Genomic DNA, 24,794 nt, shown 5'->3' on the forward strand with positions numbered 1-24,794 from the left:
GCAAGTATGAAATAACATGCCTTCAGTTTGTGAAAAATTTAGATTATGTTGTTAACTTTTAAAGTTTTGTTAATGGAACATGCTGAATCAGTAACTCGGGTACAAAGCTTAAATTATTTACACTCTGCTGTCCCATAAATTTGATGACTTTATCTATAATTTTTAATTTCATCTTAATACCACCATTTTTATTTAATTAATAAAGACAATTTTATATGAACTCTTTAAATGTTTTACTTCCAACAAGGAAGAAAAATCTTGATACAATGTGCTAAAGTGTTATGAACTTAATGGAATGGAATGGAGGTGTCCAGAGCTTTAGCTTCACTTGCATAATACATACTTCTACAACAGCATACCAAAAAATACATTTGTTTCTACAAATAACAATACAAAATTAGCTAGATTTAAATGCATAGGCACCATCTACACTGAACTAGCTATTGAGTACTCAATTTATGAAGTTCAAAGATTTAGTCAAACTTCGCTCTGGGCATCCTTAGCCAGTAAATAGTAGTTCTCCTCAAACAGATACACCTGCATAAGGCAACTATTTATATAGTATTTAATATCTTTTGAATATCAAGTCTTTTTCATTGTACAATAGGAGGATATATCAAAACAAGTAATTTCTACAAATTTAACACGTAAATAAGTTACCAACGAAAACAGTTTTGTGCTGTACATAACCTCTAACACATGAAACAGTAGTATAACTTGTACACATAAAATAAAGTGAACTGCAAAAAGCTTTGCTTTTTAAAATTAATTAACAAAATTTCAACTGCATCACTCAATTACAATGACTATCACATGGTGACATCTTGTAGTATGAATAAGAAATGTCCCAATTTTAACTGACTAGTTACACCTGTTTCTGAATCTGCAATTATACAGGAAGATTTAATTTTGCTTCCAGTGTATATAAAAAGGGGGCAGCTTTGAGTGGTCTTTGCTGAGGCATTCAGCATCATTTTTGTTGGCACCAGAAGGAGCAGAAAAAAAAAGGAAACAATTTGAGCAGACAATAATTAGAGTGCATGAAACAGAATATTTGTGCAATAAGTATGACAAATTTAAACAGTTATTACATCTTTCAGATTTCAATCTGTAAAAAAAAAAAAATTTACCATCTATCAGAGCCAAATCTTTCTATTTTTCTTACATGTTTTAATTATTCTTATTTTCCATATCGCTACAACAACTGGAAATAGTGATCAACAAAGTTGTCATTAATCATAAGGGTAGCTTTAACAACCACAGTTCTACCTGAAGTTCTATATCCTTCCATTCTCATCAGCTGACTACCTGCTCACACAGTAAGGAACGGAAATTAATTTTTCTCTTCGCATCAGTTTTGAACCAGCTTTGATAGACAATGCAAGGATACTACAGTCTGATAAGGAATGACGTATTAATGTGATCAGACAAATTGTTCCTTTTAGGGACTGGAAATGTATGATCAGACAAATTACACAATAGTAGTAAGTTGAGAAAATTAAGAACGTTTAACAGTAAACTAATGGGCATTTACTTTAAAAAACAACAACAACAACAACAACAACAACAACAACAACAACCAGCAATCATGAATGGCAATGAAACAGTAACATCCTGACCGACATATTTACCTGTCTTGAAAAATGGTTGACAGAGCTGAAAACTGTTGACAGAGTAACTCTCAGCTATGTTTAGAATAAATACTTTTACAGTGCAATTACAAATAATATGAAGCTCTGGAATTGAAATTACACAGAGCAGCAGTGTGTGCATAAATGTGAATACACGCAACATATGGAAACTGCCAGTCTGGTGCTCAAACAGAATCTTTCAATGCTGTATATGCTGTTGTGAAGGTTCATTTCTGTGCACACTCTGCTTCAGAGTAAAAGTTTTGTTACGAGTCCAATCTCTAGCATATGGATTTCCCATTTTCTGCCACTTATGGGAGTGGTTTGATAAGTTGCATAAAAAAGAAAAAAAAAATGTGTTTCATAAACAACTCAGCTTATTTCTCAACACAGTCTCCTTCGAGAGATATACATTTGCTTAAGCGATCCTCCAACTTTTTGATTCCATAGGAAGAATACATTCTATCAAACTCAGCATAACACTCGTGGACCGCAACTATCACATCCTCATTTGATGAAAGTTTCTTCCCAATGAGCCAAAGTTTCAACTTAGAGAGCAGGAAGAAGTCACTTGGGGGCTAAGTCTGGTAGTCAGGGGGAATGAGGAGCCAATTCAAAGCCCAACTGTTTCACTGATTAGTGGGATGTTACATTATACTGGTGAAAGAGCACTTTTTTGCGTGCCAACTTTGGCCTTTTTTCAGTCAATGCAAGTTTAAAATAATCTAACAGTGAAGCATAATACAGTCCACTTGTGATTCTGCCTTTTTCCAAGTGACCTATGAGGATTATTCCATGGAAATCCCAGAAACAGAGGCCATCACATTACCAGCAAACAAAATGGCCTTTGCCTCTTTTTGGTACAATTTCAATGACCTTTGTACATTGTTCATGACTCTGGCGTGTAATGATGGGTCCAAATCTCATCAAGTCACAAATCGCTGCAAAAAATCTTGCAAATGTGATTAAACATCATGAGACATTGTGTTGAAATTTTGTGCTGGATTTACTTTTGGTCTACAGCAAGCAATTGTGGCACCCTCCTCACACACAGCTGCTTAACAGCCAATTCTCCATGCAGTATATTATGCACTCTCTCAGTTGAGATGCCTACAGTCTCAGCAGTCTCACATTAACATATCATGGATTTTGTCAATGGTTTCCTTTATGGTACTACATTGGATGGCCAGACCATTCTTCACCTTCGGTGCTTGTCCAATGATGTTCAAATTCATTAATCCAGAAGTAAATGATCTTCAATGATTGTGCAGAACCCACATGATCTTAATCCAATTCTGGTGTCATTTGTGCGGCAGTCCAATCCTTCAAATGAAACAATTTGGTAACAGCAAGAAACTCCGTTTTTTCCATTTTCAATTGCAGTTGACACACAAACCAATTCAGACAGCTGTCAACAATGAACTTTGTGCTGTATATTGTTGAAATTCTTTGTAAAATCCTTGGAATAATCAAACTTCCCATCCAAGAAGGCACAACAAAAATGTTCTAGTCTTTCATGGAAATTTACCACACTTATCAAACCATCATCGCACATTATTCCAAGGGTGGTATCCCCATAATGTGTGTGCGAGATTATCTATGATATCTAGAAGACCAGAAGAGAGAGAGACTGGCACACTAAAGCTTTGGGGTGGTCTTGGAGATGTGGTTAGATGTAGAAAATTGCGCGTCAATGCAACAGATATTGATGAAGTCTAAGTTAAGTACATAATTTTACTGTGTTCAAAGAGTTAAGGGGATTTTCTGCCCATACAATAGAAAGATACAAAAGCTGAGAGAAACCTTGCAGAAATGAATTTTCATTATATGCCAATATTTAGGCCACAGGTTTGGAAACTGGAGGGCTTTATTTCTACCTTTATTCTTTCTTCCTGTGTCTTTCTTGGTTGACTTTTCTGGATAGTTCTAACTAACTCTGTCTGCCCTTTACTAATGTGTTTATTCGCTTTCACATGTGCTTATAATGTGCCACTGCCATTTGGGAGATTTACTATCTCGGGGTGTAATTGGGTTGCACTGATATGAATAACGCTGCTTGCTCTTTTACAGTTCCATTATTAAAGAATTGTAAGGCTCTATAGTTACCAAAGTTCATGTTAGTTGCCGTTAGAGAATGATCAGGGTGTATATGTGGACAAGAAAAAAAAAATCCCGGATTTTTCCTGGATTTCCCGGTTAAAAATACACTTTCTCCCGAGTGACAGTATATTTTCCCTTATCAATCCTTTGAATGGTTATGATTTTATACACGGGCGAACAATTTCAGGGCGTACAATTTAGAAAATGAAACTCAGGGAAAAAGACACGTTTTGGAAATATCTTTGATGTGCAGCAACATGTAAGTATACACTGGAATTCCACCAAACACCGCATGTTACTTTCCGAATCATTGAAATCGAGATTTCGATGCGCTTTTGTGTAAGCCATTCGTAGCTCATGTCACATGGTCTCGCCAGCCGATGACAGCGGTTATTCAGGGCATAGGACACGTGATGTAGTCAGCCAACAGCAATATCACTGTTAACTAGCACGAACACACAAACAGGGAAAGTTAATAGTTTAAATTGATATACATAGTGTGGCTACGAGAAAAGCAAAAATTTCACATATAGTATTGGTCTCAAGCTGCAAGAGAGGCTAAGCTTTCGCATATAATGTTGATCTTTTTTGCGCGTATTACAATTTAAGATATATATATAACGCAAATGTGCCAGTAAAATTTTTAATAATGACATAAATGTCTGATCTTCAGGGTTCGAAATTCTTCAAAATGGCTGGTCATCAATGAATTGATTTTTAAATGAGAGTCAAACGCTCTGTGATTTAATAAATTCATGGTACATTATTGTACATAGTTGAACTTACGTAAAAGGATATTTACTTTGAAAGTAACGCTTTTCAAACCACTATTAGCAATATTTTCCAGCGACCTGTTAGAAACTGGTTCATTTTAGCAGTTGACAGAGAGCGCAGGTAACAGGCGACATTGCGCTTGGGTAGCTATCATGACATGGGAAGCCGGTATGTACGTACGTGTAAAACATTGAAAGATCATACATTATGTCATAAAAGAAACAAGTCATCAGAGGATACTGTAAGAGCATCGGAATTTCGTGAACCATATTAAAATGTTCGCATTTAAAGTGCATACTTAAAGGGCACATTCGTGTGTCAAGATTCCCAATGAAGTAGACCTCGACCTGATATTAAGCTTTTCAGTGTGGTTTTTGGGATGTAAATTTTCTTAGAGCACCAGCACTGTATTATATCATGTTTGGTTCTTTATTAAGGCATAATGCCATACGTGCTAGAAAACGAAAACGTGAACTCGAAATGCAGCGAACAGTTGAAACTAGCCAGTACTGTGGAATTAAACATTTCGTTTCAAATACATCGATTGCCTCTGCGGAAAAGGTTAACAAAAGTCAAATTTCTTTAGCAAACATACAAAAATAACTTCATTGTTCCGCAAGGCGATTAATGCTTGACTGTCAGAAAGGTGGAAATAAATTATGTGAATGTGTTTTAATTCACCTGATACCTCCTGGCCACAGCTATCCGGTTTGTTTTCATTTAACGTGAAAGTAAACGAAGGGGAAACAGCAAAATCACTAAATGTAAACACGGGTCACGTGGAGACTACTCACTATAACTCAAGACTGCTCTGCGCATCAGCCCTGGATCTACGACATTTGTGAACCAGGTCAACACTAAGAAAATAGAATTTTCAAAATATGAGTATGTTCATCTTTTAGCGCACATCTTTCTGAAAAGTCTGAAACATAAAACACACGTATTCGAGGAAATGTAAGACATATTATTTGGTCTTAAGTATGCCAAAGTGCAGTGTCACGCCTCTTAAAGCATTTTTCTACCGCACGTCCAAACTATATTCAGGAGAGTGGAAACTGAAATGTCCTGTGGTGTCTCTCCTGCTCCCAGTCAGCCGGTTTGACAGCCATCCCTTGTAATAGAGAGAACAAGAACTCTTCGGAAAATCTGAACTCTTTATTGCCTATTAGTTAAAAGAGATAAGCAAGAAATTACACATTTCTTCAAACCTTAGCTCCTAGCATTTTTCTCTCTAATATTGCTACAGCAACACCAGAATATTCCACTGACCTATTTGAGAGGAAGAACCGCGAACGTCAGCAGCAGAAAGCAATATTTCAGGACTGGCAGCCAGCTCGTCATCATAGAACATCGTGAGGCATTGGAGCATCGCAGGGTCTGTGTCACTCAGTGCCGCCACCAGTTATGAGTAGTCACTGTTATTGTAGTCATCGTAATAGTACCATCATAACGTGGATCAGCAGCTGGAGGCACCTGAGTGACACCGTCACTGTAGTCATCACCATTACTACCATCTGAAGGTGTCAGCAGGCAGCCGCATGTAATAGGAGTCATCGCTTGGGGTGCATTGCAGTAACGCACTGTCACTATCATCCTGGAATGCTGCCTCCACAAATGTGATGGAGGCTGAAGCTGAGGATACCAGCCCACCACCGCTGGACAGCTGCCGCTGGGGATGGTTGCTGAGACAGGGCACCGACCTGTCCCATTGCCGCCACCACCATGCCCCCAGCCACGATTAAAACAGATGTCTGTGGCACATGGTTCAGCTGCTGTGATACAACCCAGCAAGGCCATAGCATATTCCAGTGACGCCAAGGCAGGTAAAGTTGCAGTAGCAGGTGCGTATGTGAGCATCTGCCAGCCACCTTCATTGGTGCCAATAATATTATAAGTGGAAACAAACATCACCCAGACAGCCAACAACCACTGCATTGCAGTTGACCAATAAATGTTGTTATTCTGTCATAAGGAGCCAACCGTGGACACAACTCCACCATCCTCTTTCTCATGCCCAGCAGAGAACCCATGTTCGAATATGGCGATGGGCAGTGGAGTCCCATTCCTGTTTACACAGGTGCCAGGAACTCTGCTGAGGCATCGTGGAGGATGGACCTCATGGAAATAGCAGTAGGGATCACCTACAGTGATGATGTGCTACATAACATAGAAAATAGTGCGCAAGCGTCCATTTCAATTATTTTGGTTCTGAGCCTATTGGGTTGTTCCTTTTCCTTTCTTCTGCCTGAATCATTTTTCTTTGGGTATACTTTTCCTGATTAAATTGTAGTCAAGGCAAAGGAAGTTTCAGCCGCTGAGCTTATTGAGCAGCTTGGGATCAGATGATAAATTATAGATAGAAATAAATGAGGTTAGAGCAGCAGAGAGGGAACAGTCACATCCACTCTAGATGACACTGTTGTGGGATTGGTTATTCCTTTTTTTCCACGGAAACAGGGGGAAGACGTTCTTATCTTTTTTGACAACTTGGCAACCAAAATGCCAAACGGGGGTGAGGGGTTGGAGTTAGGAGCAATTATTACATGTTGCTAGACTGTCATTAACGGAAGATGCTACAGCACATGGTATGTGTAATGAGAATCTGAGGGAGGCTAAAACATTTGAGGGTATTCAGGAACAATTAATGGAGATATATCCGAAGAACAACACAACAAGATATTTCAGGAACAACTTTCTAGAGAAGATCGCAAGCAGCATGAATTGATTGAAAATTTCACCGAGTGTATTCGTAAAATCAATGTAGGTACCTATGAGCCCACAGGTGATGATAGGAGTTAACTCAGTAATTTTGCGTGAAGCAGAGCAGAGGATTCTTGACACATTTTTGATGGGGTTACAACCAGATATGTCAAGAACGGTTGGTTTGGAATTTCCTACGTGTTTGAATGAAGCAGTGGATATTGCATTACCATGAGAGGAAATTGAGTCATTGGCTAGGTCACATAAATGTCAAACAGTGTTTAGTATGGACATAAATTGTTTTTGGCGAGGACAAAAGGTTCATGTACAAAGAGACTGCAGACAGCAATGTTGCAGGTATTGTAAAAAGTCAGGTCACTCAGATGATGAATGGCATAATAGAAATCAGCAACAATGGAAGTTTCAATCACAGGGTGGAACTTATAGGGGCACGTAAAAAAGCAGTGGTAAAGTTTTTCAGACCAGCTATATGGGGGATAAATTATGTAAAATTTTGTTGGGCACCAGTTCTCAGGTTTTGGTTGCAAATAAGCGAGTATTTGGGGTGAATAGATTAAGTGCACCATGCCAGACGTTAAGTGGCACAGGTGGAAGGTGTGAAACTTCACTCAGTTCTGGAGTGCTGAAGTTCTGAGTGGGGGAGGTTAACTCCCAAGTGAATGCAGAAGTTATTCCCGTGGTTGGGGGCAGGTACGACAACATTCTCGGACTATTTCCAGGTTGCACATCGTGCCATTAACTGACCTGAAATGGCATATGGTAGAACTGGATGAAACTGTGTCAGCTAGACTCTGCAGCTGGAGCACCTTCACTGTTGAAAGGTCTGCCTTATGGCCCAGTGAAACCAATTTAACTGCGTACAAGGTCCCTTGTGGTTAATCTGCCAGATCGCATACCAAAAGGTACAGGAGAGGTAGCCTGGATTCATGTTGCTACTGACCTTCCTGTAAACTCTTTGTGTATCACTGAAACTTTGGTGGTTAACGAAGCAATAGATGCAGTTGTTTTACACCACATAGTATATCCTACTTTCGGAAGATAGACAGCACAAGGGTAGTGCCTCTCAGTATTGATAATTTTGGCCCTGAGGAAGTAAAGTTGTAACAGGGTACCCTGGTTACGAAGTTGGAAGTGTTACATCAGGATGAATTAGACCACGTTTCTACAACAGATTGCTGGGACGGTCTGTCGACTTGTCAGCACTAAGGAGCAGGGTAGCACATCTTGCAGGACAGGATAGAACATTAGTGGAAAAACTGTTGAGTGATTACATGGAATTATTTAATACATCGGGTCCATTACCCACATCATCACTTGTTCAGCATCAAATTACTACTATTAGAAGTGAAGCACCCGTCTACAAATGACCGTATTGACTCCCAAGGCATTTACAGCCAATTATGGAAAAGTTTATAAATCAGCAATTTAGAGACATTATCATAGAACCTAGCTGTAGTCCCTGGTTTGCTCCCATTTTAATTGTAAGCAAAGTATCACCAAATTGTGGCAAAACTTTTTTTTTCTGTTGTGACTACCAGTTCTTCAAGCAGAAAACCATGTCGCATGTGTTTCTTTTGCCTAATATAACAGACACACTGGACAACTTGAGTCAGTGTCGGTACTTCCCACTGGATTTGCATAGTGATTACCACCAGTTGGAAGTGACGCCACAGGATTGACTCAAAACTACACTGTCAGTGCTGACAGGATACTTTCATTTCGCCACATGCCTTTTGGACTTAAAAACATGCCGGCAAACTTTCAGTGTTTGTTGGATAGTGTGTTGCATGGATTAAAACCAAAACAGTGCAAGGTGTACCTGGGCAACTAAATCGTGTATTCAAAGAATATTCCAAAACATTTGGAGCAGTTGTGGGAAGTGTTTGATCATCTGCATGAAGCACAGATAATGTTAACTTTAGAGAAATGTCATTTTTTGTTGCAAGAAGTTTGGTATTTGGGTCACCTTATAGGCCAAATGAAATTCTTACTGATCCAAAGCTAGCTGAAGCCGTTCAAAATTTTCTAACACCCATCAAATTTTTACAATAGATATGTTCCAATATTTGCATAAACTGCAAGACCTCTCATGCAATTGTTCCGAAAGGGAGTGAAGTTTCATTGGGCAGCTGAGTGTGAGGCGGCATTCCACAAGTTAACAGATCTGCTGACGTCTAGTCCCATTTTGAAAAGCTGTTTATTCTTTCTTGTGATTCGAGCAGTTTTGCGCTTGGAGTCATTTTGAGCCTGTAAGCAGAGGGACAGGAACACCCAATTTCGTATGCTTCATGGCAGTTCAATAATGTTATTCTGCTATGGAGAAGGAAAGACTGAATCAGTCTGTCTTCTCATTCCATCTGGTAAGTCTTCCCTGACCAGCAGTTCTGAGTGACTTTTCTGAAATCTACCCCTTTTCCTACATGTCTCCAGTCTTTCCCTTCACCCCTCCTCCTTCTCCTTCAAAACTTCTGCCAGAAGAAGAAGCCACTGGCTCCGAAAGCTTGTGTAAGTATGACCTCCTTTTATGCGTTTTTCTTCTGCCACCGCTTGATGAGTAGATTTTTTTATATATCCAATTACATATATTAACTTTGATTTTGCTATTGCTATTCAATTCTTAATGCTTTACTAATTTACTGTCTCATTCTTGAAGCAAAGAAGAAAAATCAAAGTAATTACTGTTGACTGCCAACTTCTTTAAGTCAGCTAAAATCTTACATAAATTTTGAACTGTAATATTCTATAGCCCTCCATGTGTGATGATAAGGTGGTAGACTCCCCTCCCCCACCAATTGCTATGCTCATACGAATCGTAAGAGTTTCAGCTCACCTTCACATGACGAGCAGCACCAGCCTGGTGGCTACTCTGTCCTGTTTACGGCCTCTGTCGTATTGCCAAGCCATAGCCACTGCTCATTGAATGGCCAGTTGCATTAATAGCACAACTGTTGTTTTCCTGGCCTTCACAAATTGCATATTGTGAATGTAACACATAAAACTTTCCTTTTCCTTTAATCATCTTTTCACTAGTTATAAGCCCTACACAGGGCAAAATCGCAGCATCAAGAGGACTTTTGTGAAGGGGGAGGAGTGTGTGTGTGTGTATATATAATTTTACGTGCGAAAAATTATATATAAAAACAAAGATGAGGTGACTTACCGAACGAAAGCGCTGGCAGGTCGATAGACACACAAACAAACACAAACATACACACAAAATTCAAGCTTCGTGCGTGTGTGCGAGTGTATACCTGTCCTTTTTTCCCCCTAAGGTAAGTCTTTCCGCTCCCGGGATTGGAATGACTCCTTACCCTCTCCCTTAAAATCCACTTCCTTTCGTCTTCCCCTCTTTCCTGATGAGGCAACAGTTTGTTGCGAAAGCTTGAATTTTGTGTGTATGTTTGTGTGTCTATCGACCTGCCAGCGCTTTCGTTCGGTAAGTCACCTCATCTTTGTTTTTATATATATATATATATATATATATATATATATATATATATCTAAAAACAAAGATGATGTGACTTACCAAATGAAAGTGCTGGCAGGTCGACAGACACACAAACAAACACAAACATACACACAAAATTCAAGCTTTCGCAACAAACTGTTGCCTCTTTCCTGATGAGGCAACAGTTTGTTGCGAAAGCTTGAATTTTGTGTGTATGTTTGTGTTTGTTTGTGTGTCTGTCGACCTGCCAGCACTTTCATTTGGTAAGTCACATCATCTTTGTTTTTAGATATATATTTCCTACGTGGAATGTTTCCCTCTATTATATATATATATATATATATATATATATATATATATATATATATATATATATATATATATATATATATATATATATATATATATATAAAAACCGAACGAAAGCGCTGGCAGGTCGATAGACACACAAACATACACACACAATATATATATATATATATATATATATATATATATATATATACACACACACACCGATCGAAAGTGCTGGCAGGTCGATAGACACACAAACAAACACAAATATACACACAAAATTCAAGCTTTCGCAACCAACGGTTGCTTCATCAGGAAAGAGGGAAGGAGATGGAAAGACGAAAGGATGTGGGTTTTAAGGGAGAGGGTAAGGAGTCATTCCAATCCCGGGAGCGGAAAGACTTACCCTAGGGGGAAAAAAAGGACAGGTATACACTAGCACACACACACATCCATCCGCACATACACAGATACAAGCAGACATTTGTAAAGGCAAAGAGTTTGGGCAGAGATGTCAGTCGAGGCGGAAGTACAGAGGCAAAGATGTTGTTGAAAGACAGGTGAGGTATGAGCGGCGGAAATTGAAATTAGCGGAGATTGAGGCCTGGTGGATAACGAGAAGAGAGGATATACTGAAGGGCAAGTTCCCATCTCCGGAGTTCTGACAGGTTGGTGTTAGTGTGAAGTATCCAGATAACCCGGACGGTGTAACACTGTGCCAAGATGTGCTGGCCGTGCACCAAGGCATGTTTAGCCACAGGGTGATCCTCATTACCAACAAACACTGTCTACCTGTGTCCATTCATGTGAATGGACAGTTTGTTGCTGGTCATTCCCACATAGAAAGCTTCACAGCGTAGGCAGGTCAGTTGGTGGCTCTCCAGCAGGGATACGACTTCCTCAAATCCTGCCCTGAAATGAGATCCATTCTTCATGAAATCCTCGCCACTCCACCAAGAGTGTCTTTCCGCCGTCCACCTAACCTCCGTAACCTCTCAGTTCATCCCTATGAAATCCCCAAACCACCTTCCCTACCCTCTGGCTCCTACCCCTGTAACCGCCCCCGGTGTAAAACCTGTCCCATGCACCCGCCCACCACCACCTACTCCAGTCCTGTAACCCGGAAGGTGTACACGATCAAAGGCAGAGCCACGTGTGAAAGCACCCACGTGATTTACCAACTGACCTGCCTACACTGTGAAGCTTTCTATGTGGGAATGACCAGCAACAAACTGTCCATTCGCATGAATAGACACACAAACAAACACAAATATACACACAAAATTCACAGTAAGGATAATTAGAAGAACTAAAAGAGACTTTGAAAAGGGGAAACTTGTAAGAATGGAGGAAAACGCTTCAAAAAATAATACTCGTGATTTTTTATCAGATATTAAAGGGCAGACCGAAGGACTACTAAACTCTAAAATATGTATTTCATAAATAAGAATGGCTGATATGGCTTAAGCAACACTGAAAATTACAAAATACTTGCAATATATTGTCATCAGGTTCTTTTTATTATACAGAACCAATCTTGCAGCTGGATTTATCAAAGCTACCTTCCACTCTCCTGTTTTTTCTGTTTACCACACTTTTTAAGGATCAATTTGTGGAGACTATTTAAATAGTCCCACAGTAACAGGGTCTTCTCCACTAGTTTTTTTTTTTTTTAAGGTTTTAATTACTTCTTCAATTTTGTTGATAGTCTGGAGGAAATCTCCTAAATTTTCATGAGTGTTTTAGAATTTCAGCTGCAAGATTGGTTCTGTATAATAAAAAGAGCCTGATGACAATATATTGCAAGTATTTTGTAATTTTCAGTGTTGCTTAAGCCATCTCAGCCATTCTTATTTATGAAATACATATTTTAGAGTTTAGTAGTCCTTCGGTCTGCCCTTTAATATCTGATAAAAAATCACGAGTATTATTTTTTGAAGTGTTTTCCTCCATTCTTACAAGTTTCACCTCTTCAAAGTCTCTTTTAGTTCTTCTAATTATCTTTACTGTTTCCTTGAGAATTTCCTCTTTTCCCATTTTTTGGCCCTCTCTAGCTGCTACACGTACTAGGCTTGTTCAGAAAATAGTGTACCAGATTTATATATGTATTTTTTTTTACAAAAATTGTATTTGAAAAAATTACACACGTTGACTACTTTTTCACATAACTGCCGTCCCATTAAGTGCATGCTGTGGCCCATGGTACAAGCTTCTTTGTGGCCTCCCCTAAAAACTTTCCTGCCAACTCCTTCCCCCATTTAAGAACCTCTTCCTGCACCTGCTCATCAGTGTGTGCCTTCAGAAACATGAAAAGATGATAATCTGACAGTGCCAAGTCAGGGAGATATGGGAGGACGGGGACTGGAGTTCAAATCATTTCAACCAAATGAGCTCAAGAAAGCCTTGATGGCTAAGGCTCTGGGAGTATGGGTGTTGTGTAAAAAGCTTACTCCTCTTGTCACCATTCCCCTCCCTTTGTTTTGAATGCTCCTTTTGAGTTTATTTACGATCTCGTAATATTGTTGTGCACTGATGGTCACCCCGAAGCACAAATTCGACTAACACAATGCCTTATTGGTCCCAAAATACCGAGGTCATGATTTTCTTTGCTTCTTTTTCCATCTTGCACACAATTTCCAGTATCTCAGAGTTCTGGAGAGTTGTGGAAATATCACAAATATTTCTTACCTTGTCAATTGGCAGTGCTCACGAACAGTTTCTTCGATTTTTCGCACCAATTCATCAGTCAAAATGGAATGTCTTCCACTCCTCTGTTCACAATAAAAATTGTTCTGCCTGCACGAAACTCCACGCACCACTTACAAACACACTCATTCTGTTCATACCACCTTCACTGTACACCATTTTGTTTGTGAAAATATTTCGGTGGGTGCTATCACTTTGGTGAGCAGGAAGCAGGTGGTATGGGGCTCACACTTGGCACGATTTCTTATCCATATCTTACACCGAACTGGACACTACAACATGAGTTTATGTACTACCACATTCCTGTAATGCTCGCTCTGGCCAGGGGATCGCACAAACACTAAGTGTTGCCAACCCATAGGAAAAAAAAGCCCACAGCCTGTTATGGCCACAGCAGACTTACTTTCTGCGCATGCTTTTATTTCATCACATCATATTTTATTTTTATTTTTGATTGACTCAAATTTCTTTAGACAATTCTTGCCAGTTGTCATGTTTATCTTTTTTGATTTCATCTTGGTTTTTTACAATTGATTTTTTGTTAGAGCAAGCCAGTTGGTATCTTATTTAATAGTTTTGTGGTTTTCTTTGTATTTTATTGGATAAAATTAGCCTTAATTTTGGAGTGGTATTGATCAGAACTAATTCATCATTCCTTATTACTTTCACATTCATAATTTCCTTACTAGTTTTTTGAGAATCAGCTAAGCAGTTCAACTGAAATTCTCCCAACATTGAATTTGGAGATTTCCACCTTTTGGCTATTCTGGGAGCTTCCTGAAATAGGTCAAATTAGTTTCGGCTGAGAGCTCCGACATACACTGATCAGTCTAATGTCATTTGTACTACTACTTTTGTGGGCTAGATAATGCCCTGCTATGTTTCTAAATTTCTTCTCTCTACATATTTGAGCACTGAAGTCACCCTAATGTAATATCCCATTTTTCAGTATTTTGTGTAACTGTTTCTAAAAGATCGCAAAATTCTTCTTTTTTTTGGGATTTTTGCTGTTGTCTTCATTTATTGGTGCAAGAAAATTAACAACTGTATATTCTTTATTTTTGCATTTAATTGATAGGACAGATCTAAATCCTGTACTGTATCCCGTACTCTCATTACTTTCATAACATATGTCCGATTTTAACAAATTTTTCTTTTTGAGAAACATTTTACCTGCAACTGGCAACCTGCATTATTATCCTCTCTACACCAGCTAAATATCACAACTATTAGTGTATTATTTCCTACTCTAATTCCCTCAGTAGCACCTGATTTAATTCAACTGAAATTCTATTACAAATGATTTACTTTTGTTGGTATTCACTTACACCACCCTTTTCAACACATCATTCATCCTATTCAACTGATCTTCAAGTAATTGGTCATCTCTGACAAAATTACGATGTCAATGGCAAACCTCAAAGTTATTCTTTTTCCTCCCTTTCCAAATTATGCATTGGGTTCCTTTACTGCTTGCAAATTGTACAGTTCAAATAACATCAGGGATAACCTAAAATTCTGTCCCACTCCCTCAACATCTAGTGCTTCTCTTTCATACCTTCAACCTGGTAGATACAGTTTGGTTCCTTTACAAGTTGTCTGCAACTATAAACTGGAAACTGCAGCATCTCTTACTGGCAAAATTTGCTTCTATTTTTGTCGAAATTTGCATGAATTTTTGTTTGTAAATGATCAGACTCTCAAATTTAAAAGGTTGTCCACTGTATGAGTGAAGATAAATGAAGCCTCAGTTATTTGGAATTGACTGTTTAGAAAAAAGTGTCAATTGTGAGCTTTATGACTGTTCAACAACTTTTTTTCCAAAATCGCCTTTTTTTCCAGTTTGTTCTGCTGAAAAACGACAGCACTTTTCCACCAGCAAACTGAATGCATCTCTGATTGAAGGTAGTTCTCGACATTCTTTGTCTTACATGCAGTGTATACGTATTTGTGAATTTGGACAACCATCAGCTGCATAAAGGAATCACGAAAACAAAAATTGGTGCCAGACTGGGACTCAAACCTGGATTTACCACTTACCACAAGAGGCTGCCTTACCATTAGGCTATTCGAGCAAGATTCACGGCCACGCCCAAACTTCCACATGTCATTAACCATGTGTCTACAACATGTACTCGTACATTCGTTATTTATATTCCCATACAGGGAAGCCATTTTAACTGAAAGTAGCTTTCCCAGTGTTGGTGGATAAATATGATTTTGCAGTGACTGTGTTGTTAAGAAGAACAGTGCAATGTTCCTTCAGACATGCATTTATTCGCCGACACTGGGCAACTGACTTTCAATTAAAATGTTTCCCCTATACAGGAATGTACAGTCTTAGACATAAAAACTGACCGCCGGCCGGCCGCCACAGAGACTAAGTCCGAGTCGTTCACTTAAGGTGTCCAATAAAACTGACCGCCCCTGACAACTCTTAAGTCCGGCCATCTGCACAATCTGGCAACACTGTAAGATGCGGAAGTGTTGTCTACTTCCTAGATGATATGGATGAAACGGGCCCGTGGTCTTGCGGTAATCGTCGTGCAGTCTTAACTTAGAGTCGCATGTTCGCGTCCAACAACTTTTTTTTTACCTCATTTCGGTCTAAAGTTATGAGTCTGATTGAACATCGAAGGCAATTCGCTTAACATTCAACCCACCCGCAATAATAAGTATTCCAGAAACAATTCCGCAGGACAGCTCGTGGCAGCGTCGCAATCATAACAGCTTACGCTCGGGCGTTTCCTCGTGCTGCAGCGGCTACCGGGAACCGGCCAGACGCCACCTGCCGCCTGAAATCCGACGCCGCCCATGTGAAGGCGGCGCCATGCTGTCAGTGTATGTATCAATGCCATTTTCGAGCATACTTGAAAATCATGAACTACAGTTAAGCATTGTAAAATTGAGTCGCAAGAGGAAAAAGGTGTAACATCTGCAACACAATGTTTACTTTTGGTATAAGACAGGGGTGAATGTAGAGGAGGCAGCTAGAAAGATTTGAACTGTGTTTGGAGTGAGTGCTTTTGGGAAAAATACGCCAGAAAAAGATATTCTTGTTTCAACAAAGATCGTTCTGGCATGAATGATTTTCCGCATTAAGGAATCTCGACTACTGATATATGTGACAGATTACCATTATTCCATCATGTGACCTTTGCATTCAACAGGCAAAGTTCAGAAGTAGGAGTACTGCATGCCCTAATTCTAAACAACAAAAATCAACGGAGTGACTATTATTGAACGTCATCAGGTTGCTCATTGAGCATTATTATGCAGTACTGTTACTGGCAACGTGTTATGATGCCTTTATCGTTAACTTCCTAAGAAGAAATGAAAGGCTGAGCCCCACCAAAAGACGTAGACTAGAGCAAAGAGTAGTGTGAACATAATATTTTACATCTGATAGCTCCAAAAGTGTGTTTTGGACTACGAATTCTGCACCAAGGGGTGTGTGCAACACAGCTGGAATTTGTTGTCAACAACTGAGACACCTTTCGGTCGCAGTGTAAGAAAGTCGAGCAACAAAACTACATCACCTGTGCTACTGCATGATAACTCACTCTGTTGATTTGAGAAAGAAAAATACCCACTGTGTTGGACCTTCCATCGACCTACGGACCCCCTTGAAGATGTCTCCCGCAGTCGGAGACGAAACGTTGGGAATTGAGACAAAATTCATCAACCGACCACGGCGTAACAGCCCGGATAATTATAATGGATATGATATTTTGTTTCCACACATACCAAGAGGCTACAGCTAATATTTTATGTGCAGTGACCTGCAGTATCGGTAAGACTGCTGCGACATGATATATTTTGCTAAGTATGTTTGTATTTATAAAGTGAACTTTCTGCAGTCGGTCTAACAATCGCATGTCATGGTCTTTCAACAAGGTTCCGATGACATTAAGTTTCCGCTCCCAGTTGTTCGTGGCCATACCCTTGGGATTCGCCCTTAACCTCAAGCCGACTTCGAGTCTCTCTTCAGTTACATCTAACCAGTACGCACCTGTTGCACTATTGTAAGAACCGAGATGCAGGTTCGTTTGGCTAGAAGAATGCGTATGTTCCTCTAGCATGAAGGGGCTCCTGCGCATTCTAGTCGTCAGGTGACACATTATCCAAACCTAACATTTCCCGGAAGGTGGATCATTAGATATGGGCACTTTTCTTGGCCTTTAAGGTCCTCGGACCTTATCTCTTTAGATTTTTGGCTGCGGGGATGGTTAAAGGCGAAGTCTACAAATAAAAAGTAAACCCAAGAGCCGATTTGATCGTTTGGGTTATGAATAGTGCAGCCCTCATAAAAGAACGCAAAGACGACCTCAGTAGAGCTAGACGTGGTGTTATCAAGAGAAGTCAAATGTACACTGAAGTTGGTTGGTGAATTTTTGAAAATCAGCTTTGAATGTCCTCATTTGCCTTTGCTTTGAGTTTGTTAGCATTACGTACTAACAGTTGTATCTCTGTACTCAATAAAAAGTGGACGCATTTATATGCAATTTTTTTCGTCTGTACTACTACCTGCTAAAATATCTACTATTCCTCCAGAAACACCCTGTATATGGATATATGTGTGGTGTCTGTTCTTTCGGACATGCCCGAAAGAAAATACTTCGTAGCATTCTGCAACGACTTTCGATCTAGTTGCAGGGGCTGATACAGATTTCAGAGCTGCTCGGCTGTCTGAATAAAAATAGATGCTACGATTTTTGTAGGGTCTACTCTAATTTTCCTCCGTGCACAGGCTGACAGAAAAAAAAAGTGTAATTCTGTGGCCATCTTCCCTAAAGAGATTCTAGGCAGTACACCAGACATGGTATTTTCATCTGTTTTCGACCTGTCAGTAAACCACTATATTATGTCTCCTGCACGGTGTTGTGGTTCGTTTTTCCACCGTTCCCTGCTTCCAACTGTTACATGGCAAAGTTTATTGAAATAGCTAGAAGTTATTGTGTAGTTACTCGGCATTTCCCCAGCTATCGCCTTACTGATTTGGGATTCTGTATATTATAACTATATCCAGTTATTTCCAATTTTTAGTCTTTATGTCCCTGCTGCTGCCTCCATTTTAAGCCACAGGTGTAAGGCAGGCATGTCTAGCATAATATCCATTCCAAGAGTGGATGTCCTGCTAATTCCATTTGTTTGTGAAAGCAGGCCAGTCTCTGCACTTTGCCAGACTCCCTAGCAGCCACCTTCTGTTCGACTTTGTTCATATTATAGGCCAATAAAATATCATTGGTCTTTTTGCAGGGATGTATATCCAGTACGTACTGGGTTTACACCCCAGTTTACCCTACAGAAGCTTCTAGTGCTTATAAGATTACCTTTCGCAGTGGAAAATATTCTTTATGTGAGGTATTCATAATAGTTTTCCATCCAAGGCTACCTCTAGATACACTACAACCCTCTCTAAAGTTTTGGGCGCTAATGACCTCAGTAGTTGAGTGCCCTTAAACCCCAACAAAAAATCACTAAAAGTTTCATCGAGAAACGTAATTTTTCAGTATGTATGCTGGACGTGCTTCCCCATAAATAATACTACACCAATTTTCGTGGGGCTCGTCTTTAAATACTTTTTCACAATGTTCAGTGCACATAGGTTTAACAGTACTAGCAAATTTTTTAAGTCTTACTGTGAATAGATCGTCTACTTATTCTTTTCAAGAGTAGTCTCCCGCATTCAGCTCATCCATGAGTTCATTCACCACTAGGTTCTTCATCTCTAACCATTTACTCGAAGGTCGTATTACTCGACATCCAGGAAGATACAGAGAGCATCCAGAAAGGGAAATGCTTTTTCCACCTTCCCAACAAGTTGGTGAAGTGTTACTTAACATGATTTGCTTCGCAAGTATTATGAAAATGTGGTATTTCATAGATAAAATTATGTATTCACAACAACAACGAATATGTCGGCAGAAAACAAAAACGTGGCATTATGAATTTGACAGTACCTCAAGGTTTTCGCTTTGTCACTAAAGGTTACTAAAAGAAGCAAGACGTACTTTGCTAGAGCGTTGTCTTACGATTTCCTCATTGAATTTTTATCTGCCTGCTTGTAGCTCTGCTACAAAACAATTAAAAATCTGGCTTTCGGCAAGGCTCGAAAGGCGAACAGAGGCAACACGCACTTGTCAGGCAAGCATGTTACCGCGGAGCTAGCGAATATGCGCGGTTTCATCTACTTACTTATTGACCCAGTAAGCGCTATGGCAGATAAACCGCAACATAAGAGGCGACAGTAGTTGTATTTCCCATGTGGATCGACTTTCGTGGACTCAAAATGATTAACTGATATCCTTATGTCACATCTCAAGCGAAAATCACTCAGTATTACATTGAAATGACACGATAATATCAAGTAAATTTAGCAGGATAGTTCTGTGCCATCAAGGAAGTAACTCGTCAGTCACAGAGTTGCCAAACATATTCTGCGCTGTTGCCAAGTTTCATTATACTGCCAGGAAGGATACCAGCTGATGTGTTCTGTGATTGACCTCGAAAGTGACTATAGCTTCGTTTCAAAGTAGCGGGTGGCAAGGACCGCAAGATCCTCATTATATGTCAATGAGTCTTATTCGTATTTCTGTAACTAGGTTTAGGGGCTAGAGTGCAATTACTTGTAATACATCGATGCACTGAATGCAAACTAAATGACATAAAATAATAACTGCGGCAATTATTTGTGTTTTACTGACTTAATCAGACCGAAACATTGAAAGCGTATTCACCAGACGCAATTCATAGTTTTGGAGCTACTCCAGTGGCAGAGTTGGCAATCTATATTTGCTGTACAATATTGTTATTGAGATCACTGTCATTGGCACATCCACCAGAAGACAGGCATGGCCTGGCTTATTGTTGTCAGCTTTCCTGACGGATATTCTACCTTTGTTTGAAACGTGAAGACTTAGAGTGTATTCGAACATTCCATATGGCGAAAATTTGATGTTTCTATTCTTCCAGCTCTAGCATTTAAATAACTGTTACAATAAGTGGCAGAAAAGCTCCTGTGAATCAACAGTTAATAATGCAATCATAATTAGTGGAATCTGACAAATTCCACCTGTCATCTGATAATTGTGAAAAACTACTGTTTCATCTTCACAGCACCACAGAATGAACTCAAGGGTTTCATAGAATACCTATACTTAATTTCGTTGTGATCGTTTTCAATGACAGTACGGGAGGAGCAAAAGCATCTGACTTGAAACGTACTTTTCCAGCGGGATTTGAATCTTTGGCTACAGTTGCAGTAGCACGTCCAGTGAGGTATTATCCAGTGAGGTATCAAGAATGTGAGCATTCACTCATTGCTATAGTATAGGCCAGGGCAGAGAGAAGCACATTTCCGACATAGTAAACGATGAGAGACTCTGTCGCTGTCACTTATTAAACAGGAATTGTTCAGAAAATTACAACTATATCTAGTGAAATGAGTAGGTTGATGCAGCTCCAGTTCGGCACTATCACTGAGTTGCCAAACATTTTCCGAATAGCACTTAAGATAAAAATGTGTGTGTGTGTGTGTGTGTGTGTGTGTGTGTTCTTTCAGACATTTCGGAAAGAACAGACACTACGAGTCGAAATAGACAGCCTTGTTAATCAATTAAAGATTGAAGGACAGATGTCCAGGCTGTCATGCGCATTAAAATAGAACAACGGCGCCAGATGAAAATTTGTGCCTTAGCAGGTTCAAACCCGGATTCGTAGTGTCTTTTCTTTCGGACATTCCCGAAAGAACAGACACCACACATATATCCGTGTACAGGGGGTTTTATTGCATTTTTTCTGCAATTTTCCATACCACCACCTCATACAATATTTACTATTCCTCCTCAAACATCCTGTATAATTATTTGGGTCTCGACGGGTCATCGAAAGTTTTCAGTGCTAGACGCACAACATCATCCAAAACCTAGCGGGAATACAGTGTGGCCGCGAGCGAGTGGAGTAATGGCCGCAGCGAGGGGGGCGGGGGTGCTGGGGGTACCACATATGTGGTATGCGGCAAAGATGCAAAGATTGGAATTCGCGTCTGACGAGGAGCGTGTGTAGATAGGTGCTGAAGAGAAAGAGAGGTTGGCTGCTGTGTCTCGACAGTGCCCACCGTCGGAGGTTTGAGTCCTCCCTCCGGCATGGGTGTGTGTGTTGTCCATTGCATAAGTTAGTTTAAGTTAGATTAAGTAGTGTGTAAGCTTAGGAACCGATGACCTAAGCAGCTTGGTCCTGTTCTTACAACGAATTTACAAAATTTTAAATCCAAAATACTGCATCTCAGTTCTTACAATAGTGCAATAGGTGCGCACTGGTTAGCTGTAACTGAAGAGAGACTCCAACTCGGATTGTGGTTAAGGGCATAATAACTTAAATTGTGAATACATTTCTGGACGAATGTTTGTTATGTATTTTTCCGTCACTCTTTTCACTGTTATAAGTTATGTTCTACAAGGAACGCACGCCATTGGAGGAGGCAATCTGTAATTTATTTTACCTTAATTACTACTTCAGTTTTGTTCCACAATTTAAAGGCATATATGGGTACAAACATGGAATACATGGGAATAATGCAGCTGCTCAGTGACAGGTATGGGGGAGGCATTGAGGCCAGGCCTCGTATCTTCGACCCCTGCCCTCTTTGCCTCCGCCTACCTGGTGCTGAAAGTCTTCTCAAATTTTTAAAAAAAATAATAGTGCAGTGATCAGCATGTCTGTCTAGTAAGCAGGAGGTCCAGGTTCGAAGCCCAGTCGGTCACAAATATTCATCTGCCGTCTTAACTGTATTTCAACGCGCTGTGACAGTGTGGACGTCGGTCCTTCGATATTTAAGATGCAATTGTTTTTGAGGCAATAGAGGTGATTTGCGAACATTTGTCTTGCCATCAGTGTAACGGGACTTGAACGGCATCCAACCCTTAGTCATTGCTTTGTGCCGGCAATAACCAATGTCATATATATGCGAATCACATTGTAGCTCATATTTAGTCAACGAATGGTCAGTATGCAAGTATGCCGGCCGGAGTGGTTCAAATGGCTCTGAGCACTACGGGACTCAACTGCTGAGGTCATTAGTCCCCTAGAACTTAGAACTAGTTAAACTTAATTAACCTAAGGACATCACAAACATCCATGCCCGAGGCAGGATTCGAACCTGCGACCGTAGCGGTCTTGCGGTTCCAGACTGCAGCGCCTTTAACCGCATGGCCACTTCGGCCGGCCGGCCGGAGTGGCCGAGCGGTTCTAGGCGCTACAGTCTGGAACCGCGTGACCGCTACGATTGCAGGTTCGAATCCTGTCTCGGACATGGATGTGTCTGATGTCATTAGGTTAGTTAGGTTTAAGTAGTTCTAAGTTCTAGTGGACTGATGACCTCAAAAGTTAAGTCCCATAGTGCTCAGAGCCATTTGAACCGTTTATGAAGTATACAAGTATTTACGAACAGTAGAAGCAGGATTGCAGCGAACTGATCCCTTAACCAAGTGCAACATAGAGTACCTGTGTAATGAGTCATTCCAGCTGCATAGCTGAGGGTAATATTTGTAAAGCAATTCATTGCAGAATTAATGTAATACCCGCACAATGATCTCTGTAGTCATACTGTATCATCAGCAGCCTGCGAATGGAGTACTATGTTCGTTAAATCGGATTACTCAAGCTGAGGCCAAATAAAGAGAGGCGACGACGCCACAACACTATCTTTGCTTAAGTAGGTAGTCAGCGCTAAGTTATGTGTGCCACCATTAACGTTACTGTAAGCAGTTTGACAGCGTAACACCACCACAACTACTGACAACCCGAGCCATATCAACACGCAGTTGTAACTCTCAGTGATTACAAGCTGCTGATGTTTGTCAAGAATAGCGGAAAGGGCCTCTGAAGTTCCATTTGCATTACGTCTAGGATGGAGAGAATCCTAAATAGCAGTAATAGGTCACCCAGCGAAGAGAAGAGTCCACGTTTTGTCTCAAGTTCTTACAGTTCGATATTAGCGCAGTTCCCGATAGTTTCACACTAACGGGTTCTTTTGGCTATCGGAATACTCATATGTGAATTACAGTGTAATTGCTAGAACGCTCAACTACCTTAATAACACCTCATTCTGGATTGAATACGACTCGGAAAGCGACGTTAATTTGACGTTTCCGACCATCTCCTGACGTCTTACTGAATGAAGTCTGAAGTGCACGCACAGTTGTGTTGCCTGTCGCATGGATTCTGTGATGTGTTGTGGCAGCTGGCAGTCACTGCTGAATACAGACATTTGCAAATATCCCCACTGCTTTAGGGGAAATCGTCTTTTTTGCATTTTTCCATACCGTAATTAGCACAATAACATAACGCTTGTTCTGCTGAAGAACATGATGCCGACAAGTCCTTAAACAAGAATCTCCTAGCGAGAGTAATGCATGAAAGGAGACAAAAAAAAAAAAAAAAAAAAAAAAAAAAAAAAAAAAAAAAAAAAAAAAAAAAAACGGCTCTGAGCACTATGGGACTTAACATCTATGGTGGTCAGTCCACTAGAACTTAGATCTACATAAACCTAACTAACCTAAGGACATCACACACATCCATGCCCGAGGCAGGATTCAAACCTGCGACCGTAGCGGTCACGCGGTTCCAGACTTAAGCGCCTAGAACCACACGGCCACAACGGCCGGCGAAAGGGGACAGACTGTTGGACAAAAGAATGGACAGCTCCCTGCTTTTTGCGTTTCCGACAGTGCCTACGATAAGAATCTGGTGTCATATTATGCTTCACAAACTTAAACTGTTTATTTCTTTTTACTTCATACTAAAACAAAAGTTATGATATGAGAAGAGGAAATGACTGATATGCTTCTCAGGAACTTTAGTTTTTCTTGTTTATTTTCTCACTTCATACTAAAACAAGGGCGTTAATATGAGAAGAGGAAATGAAATATACGCTTCCAAGACATAATATTTCCTTGTGTGCTACTACTGCATACATGAAAGCCCTGCAGTTAATTTTTGTATGTTGGATAAATTTTGATATCACCTCACATTCCTTTGTGAGAAGGTCCTATTTTCTTGGGATTTAAATAGAGTAGACTTTTCACCACTGGTTAATATTCTGATGACTAATGGCATGA

At 40.0% G+C, this 24,794-nt stretch overlaps 1 protein-coding gene across 4 annotated transcripts in view; it reads right to left on the reverse strand.

Moving 5' to 3' along the window:
* LOC124596547 (alanine--tRNA ligase, cytoplasmic) overlaps positions 1-24,794 on the reverse strand; it is a 186,340-nt gene that overhangs the window by 48,813 nt on the left and 112,733 nt on the right. The window lies entirely within an intron of this gene.

Source organism: Schistocerca americana, chromosome 2, assembly GCF_021461395.2.
Source record: "Schistocerca americana isolate TAMUIC-IGC-003095 chromosome 2, iqSchAmer2.1, whole genome shotgun sequence".
Taxonomy (NCBI): Eukaryota; Metazoa; Arthropoda; class Insecta; order Orthoptera; family Acrididae; genus Schistocerca; species Schistocerca americana.